At 46.0% G+C, this 6,000-nt stretch overlaps 1 protein-coding gene across 1 annotated transcript in view; it reads right to left on the reverse strand.

Moving 5' to 3' along the window:
* The window catches only part of PDLIM4 (PDZ and LIM domain 4), an 88,198-nt gene extending 82,204 nt beyond the window's left edge, over positions 1-5,994 (reverse strand). The window contains exon 1 of the mRNA XM_019535044.1: positions 5,932-5,994. The gene's annotated coding sequence lies outside the window, so the exon portion shown is untranslated. The remainder of the gene's footprint in view (positions 1-5,931) is intronic.
* Between the last annotated feature and the right edge of the window lie 6 nt (positions 5,995-6,000).

A 6,000-nucleotide genomic window follows, 5' to 3' on the forward strand; every position in this document is an offset into this window, starting at 1 on the left:
GCTGTGAACATGCCCACAAGATTCAAACCCAGACATTTTTTCAGCAAACAAAATCCATGAAAGTTATCTGTTTTATGGGGCAAATACTGCAAACATAACTCTCCTCCCCCCATTTGTTTTATGGGGGCAAGTAAGTTTTTTTGAACTTCTGTATACATACGTGAAAGATTTGAACCAACAATATATTTGAATGTTTTGTATACTATGTCTCTAATTTCTGCAGCTGAAAAATAAGCATTTTAAAGTCATACAGAACTGAGGAGAACATCAGGGCTCTTGTTACATTGGAGAAGCACTGGAGAAGCAAAAAGCAAGCTATGAAAACACCCAGAAGCCTAAAGGAGAGTGAGAACAGATGACATCATGGGCAATTAGCTACAGGGATGCAACTGGCAGACCGAATAAATGATCAAGTTTGTATTATTGCAGTAGTATGTAGGTGCACAGGCGCAAACACTATAAGCAAACCCAGATTTGTCTTTAAAAAGAACCCTCAATTCATTATTTTCTTAATCTTATCAATTTTCTTAATTTTTTCAAACTTTCAGGATTTTGAAAAATAACTCAGAACCTTTTCCGGGATCAGCATTTTTGTCTCCTGGTTTCTAAGCCATGATATCAAACTTAAGTTTCTAAATTTATGGTAACAGAAAATAATGTACAAAGTGGAAGGTTTAAGAAACCCACCAAACATTATGAAACCTCTAGTAAAAAATAAATAAATCACAGGAGTGCGCAACAATGCCAAAAAGATCAGCCTGCTTAATGGCCTTGAACAGGATTACTGCATTCTCTGTAGGCTTTTTGTCTCTACTCTACGCTGCCTTCATCCTCAAAAGACAGCTATGTCAGCTGGCGCAGGCTATAACTGCATACAGTCCCGTCCCGATTTAGAGAGCCACTAAGCAGGGGTTTCTTGGACTGCAGTGAAGTCCACCTAAGGATTTTAGGTAATGCGAATTGTTCTTTGGTTCTGGCCCTCTCTTTTGGGATAAGGAAGTATACTAGTTTCGTTTTTCCTTACCAGTCAGTTCAGTTTAATAGATTTAAATTTAATCTATTCCCTTGTCTGAGCAGAATGTTGAAATATTTTGGCTGAGGGGGAAAAAAAAAAAAGAAAGAAAAACATCAAAACCACATGCCTTTCCACAGAAATTTAAGAAGGGAGGGGGTAACATAGGGGCATTTTCACTGCCCTTTGGTTTCATAAAAGCTTATCTCCACTAAGTCTTATAGCGCAGCCCAGTTTGATCTGAAAATGTCCTATTAAACCTGCCCAAGTACAACAACTGTCTAATAGCAATAACAGATACAGCAAGCAATTCATACACATCTAAGCTCAAGAGTCTAGCATCCACATCCTAGTACAGCCTGCTACCAAGTTAAGCTCTCCATTCAACCAAATGCATGGGTAAAGTCCTTCTTTGACCATTTTCAGATATTATTCCTAAAAGCAATAATGCAAAAATTAGTGCTGATATTTTAGGGCCTAATCCTGCAAGCTGCTGAGCAATCGTTCACTTTGACAGTGCAGAGTTCAACACCATGCAAGCTTGGATATTTAGGGCACACATCAGGCATCATAAACAAGAGACAATACCATAAAGTTACTCATTGCATGTGTTCCTCTTCATGAAAAAAGTAAATCAATCATCGGTGCTGAGTAAGGTCAATAAACCACAATCACAGCTCCTATATTTGTTGAATCAGATCAGATTTTGGAAAACCAGCTGCCTGCACAGAGTCAGGTTTTATGGCTTGCCCTACTTCAACACAGGAACACCTCGGTCTCAAAAGTAACAAAGTACACTTTGCTCCCTAATGTAAGCTTCTTTGCCCTCACAACAGAAACATTTTATGAATGCTGAGATGATTACATGCTTAGTGGTGATAAACTACACAATAAATGGGGGAAGGTGGGTGGGGGAGGCTAGCTGACTTACTAAACTACATGCAATCTGAACTGATGCCTGCAGGGCAATTACTTCTCAGGGTACGTCCAGTGTATGTTTAACAGACAACTATCCGAGACGTTTGTTCATTCCTCATCAGCAACAGTCAAAACTCAGACAACTGCTATTCACAAGGGATTCTCCAATTCAAAAATCACAAACTCTCTCATAAAAATCCCCTAAATCTGCATTTTTCTGTGAGCACACACACACAGATAGAAGAGTAAATGTTTTCGATCTGAGCCTTCGAGAGGCCGAGAAGCGATTACATATATATCTATAGATATTGATATAGATATATGTATGCATGTATCAGGTTGAACGCACGATTTTATTGGTACTGGAAGATCAGCGCTCCCCCTGCCCCCTTTGCTCAACAGGACACAGGTCCAGCTGCAGCTGTGCCCCACCCCACTGCTTTGTGGTGCTGAGCAGCCCTGATATGCTGGTGCCCCTGCTCCTAACTCACAGCCTCCTGGTGATGCTGATGTCCTCACTCCCAAACCACAATTCCCCACTCGTGCTGCCCTGCTAGTGCCCCTCACTCCTGATGCTCAGGCCCCTGCCTGAGGGGACCCCCCAGCTGGCCCTGCATGGACTCACAAGACTGCAGCAGGGGAAGGGGGCAGGGGACCCGTTGGGGGCAGTGGGTCCTGTGGGTCAGCAGGGATCTGCATGGTCAGGCTGCCAGGGGCCAGGGCGCACGCTCTTAGAGGTAGGAGCGGCCACATGCAGCCTGGAGATGCTACCCAGGGGTGGGGGCGCTGTGGCCAGGCTGCCTGGCGCAGTGCAGGAGCCCCAGCCTGGGACAGGGCAGTGCCACTAGCATCCCCTCCTTCTCCCTTCAGCCCACATCTGGACCAGATTTGCTCTGCCACTTCCCACATGAGTGGGAGTGACCACAGCCACCACAGGCAGAACTGAGATTGCCTGGAGCCCTTCACCTTTTTCCAGCTGCCCACAGCATGGCCCAAGCCAGAGCCACACTTCCAGTCCTCCCCACTGTGCCTCAGCCCCAACCCCAACCCCAACCCCAGCCACAATGGGCAGCATGTGGTGTCCCGGCTGCTGCTTGTGTTTCCGGCCACACAATTCCCTGCTGCCCCCGAAAGACCCCCTCTGCTCTCCCTTCCCCTGCTGGAGGGACAGGCACCTCCAGGCGGGCCCTGTTGGTAACAATGCCAAGCTGAGCTCACCAGCAGCACCAAGTGCTGCATCAGACCCCCCTTCCCCACTGCAGCCCCAGCACCCAGACTCCTGCCTCCAGCGTTGGCAAGCACCCACAGGCACGCAAACTCCCACACAGCCCCCCGGCCTGGACAGTCCCCAAGCCCTGGCCCTCCAACCCCCTTGTCCCATAGACTTACCTGTATCCAGGGCCAGGGCTGCTCCCACCACCCTGCCTGGCTGGACGCACACACATGTGGCACTCTGTGACTCCATCTGCCCTCTCCCCGCTCCCCTGAGCCCCAGACAACTCCTTACAGGCTGGAACGCTGCCAGCCTGCAAGGGGAAACCTGCAGTTTCCCACTTCTAAGGGGAAAATCTGAGATTTTCTCCTTTAAAAGGGAAAATCCAAGTTTTCCATAGGAAATGGAAAACCCAGATCCCACAGGGTTTGAAAACCCAAACAAACAAATGTCATTGAAACAGCTGATAACAAACAATAAAATAAATAAAACAATAAAACAATAAAACAAAACAAAACAAAACATGTAAAGCTTTGTAATTTTGAAGGCAGGGGTTACTGATTGCAAACTAAGTGGTTCTTAAAAACAACATCAAATCACCTCCCACAAAAAAGCCCAGACAAACAAGATCCATTTCCATAGCTATCTGTCAAACCCAGGGTACCCACTGATCCTCTTCTGCAGCACCTGCTACTAGTGAGGGAAAAGACAGCCCACATGCATGTAAAGGTGGGACCATCGCTTCTCCTCACTATGCCTATATGTCTCAGTACAACATTTACTACCGAGCACACAACCACATGAAAAAGATCCTGGCAAGACCAGAAGAGGGTCTATCCTGTAGGGGGTCAAAACTCTTGCAGCTCCCACCGATTTCAGTGTTGGTAACCCAGAGCACCATGAATCTTGCAGGACTGAGCTAAATAGGTGGCAAACTGAACAAGAATCACACTCAGGCCATCACATTGCTTACTTGCACACATTCTGTTTGTAAGGATTTCAGAATACGTGCATGAAAAATAGTTAGCAGTAGTATTTCAACAGTGATTTCTAAATACACCTGTGTGGGACTATACGTAAGTGTGTACTTGACTAGTGCGGGGCCCAACACACTGTCTTATCTTCTCAGTGAAAGATCTCATTACTGTTGCTTGCATTTTCCTTAGTAAGAGTTGGACCTAACCTCTGTGCCACTCCATCAGGAGCAGACCACAGGACAGTTCTTTTTGGGTAAAAACTTGAAACAAGAATTACATAATTGTTAATATCATGTGTCAAATGTATTACAAATAATTAAAAAGAGGTTTCTTCTTTAAGATACTGAGCACAGTAGGATTTCCTGTGATTAGAAACTTTGATTTCACTTATACCAGTCCTACATGTTAATACTTTACAAACTTACCTTTAATAGTGACTTTGAAAGACAAAGAAGAGTTCAGAAATAAGGTTTTTTCCCCACTGATGCTATGCTCCTCAAACTGCCCCTAGCTATTTCCATTGCCACTGTTGACAACCATATTTTATATATTATTCTATTATTCAATTTAAAAATGTATTACATAGTTTACTAAAATATGCTAACTGAAGTAAAACTGCCCATGGGGAAAAGGAGACTAGAATACATAAGATAGTTAACATCCAACTGTGCTAATTCAAAAAAGGCTGCTTGACGTAATGCTAAATACAGAAGGAAAAAAATCCATTTGTAATGCTACTGTACATGTGTAGACAGCATCCCACATCAACCTCCTCATTGCAACAAAGAACAGCAACCCTCCTCGTCACAAAAAGAATAGCTTTATCATAATATTTAGCACAAATGCTCTTCCCAAATGAATTTGACTCAGAAGGCCAGACTTTTTATTACAGAAAATTAAACCCGACTTTTGGATAACAGCCAGGATGATGAATCGATTTGAGTTCAGCTATGCAACATATAATATTTCAGCCTGCAATACACGCGGGGTAAATTCTGGCCCCGACTCATATCCTTGAAACCCTATTTGAATAAACAGGCTTTGCAAGTGTAGCAGAGAGAGAAAGTTTGGCACAATGCAGCAAGTTTGCCAGCCAAGCTGTCCAAAGTCACTTTCTTTGTGCTTCCATCATGTGAATAAGGGAAGGCAAAGCTCTCCTCCCCTTATCAGGTGAAAACATCATACTGCTTTACTTTCTCAGACCTCAAACAAGGAACTAAATCATTAGGACCTGGCTTTAAAAAGAGAGAGAAAGAAGGTCCTGTAGCACCCTGGGTTCCCTTCAGATGCTTTTGGGGTGCTGCAGGATGCCCCCCAACATCAGCATGGTTTGGTGTGCAAATGAGTCACAAGGTAAACCCAATGATTACAAATCATGGTAAAAATAGCATTAAATTTTTTTTTGATCACTTTTAGTCCTATTGCAAAGAACCTAGAAAGATCACATTGCAAGGGGGGGGAGTCGCATTGCGTGGCTCTGGGGGGGAGAGAAAAAAAGTCGCACTGCGTGGCTACGGGGGGTGGGGGGGAAGTCGCACTGCGTGGCTACGGGGAAAGTGTTTTGATATTTTTCCTCTAGGTAACAAACGAGTGAAAGCAAAGAGCTGGCTTTCGCTGATGGGTGGCTGGAGCCGGCGCGGGCTGACAGCCACTCGGGCAGACCTCGCAGCACCCCGCCACCGCCGGCGGGAGGGTCTCGGGGCCGGCCCCACACGCGCCTGCACCCACGCAGCGCGGAGCCGGGCTCGCACGGGGCACCTGCCCGCCCCCCAGGGCTCCCCGTGCCTGAGGCGCGGGCGGAGGGGACTCACCCGCGAGATGGCGAGCGGGGCGCTGAAGTCCTTGCCGCCCACCAGGCGGAAGCCCCAGGGCGAGGGCCC

This window comes from Crocodylus porosus, unplaced genomic scaffold (assembly GCF_001723895.1).
Source record: "Crocodylus porosus isolate Cpor-Errol unplaced genomic scaffold, CroPor_comp1, whole genome shotgun sequence".
Lineage (NCBI taxonomy): Eukaryota > Metazoa > Chordata > Crocodylia > Crocodylidae > Crocodylus > Crocodylus porosus.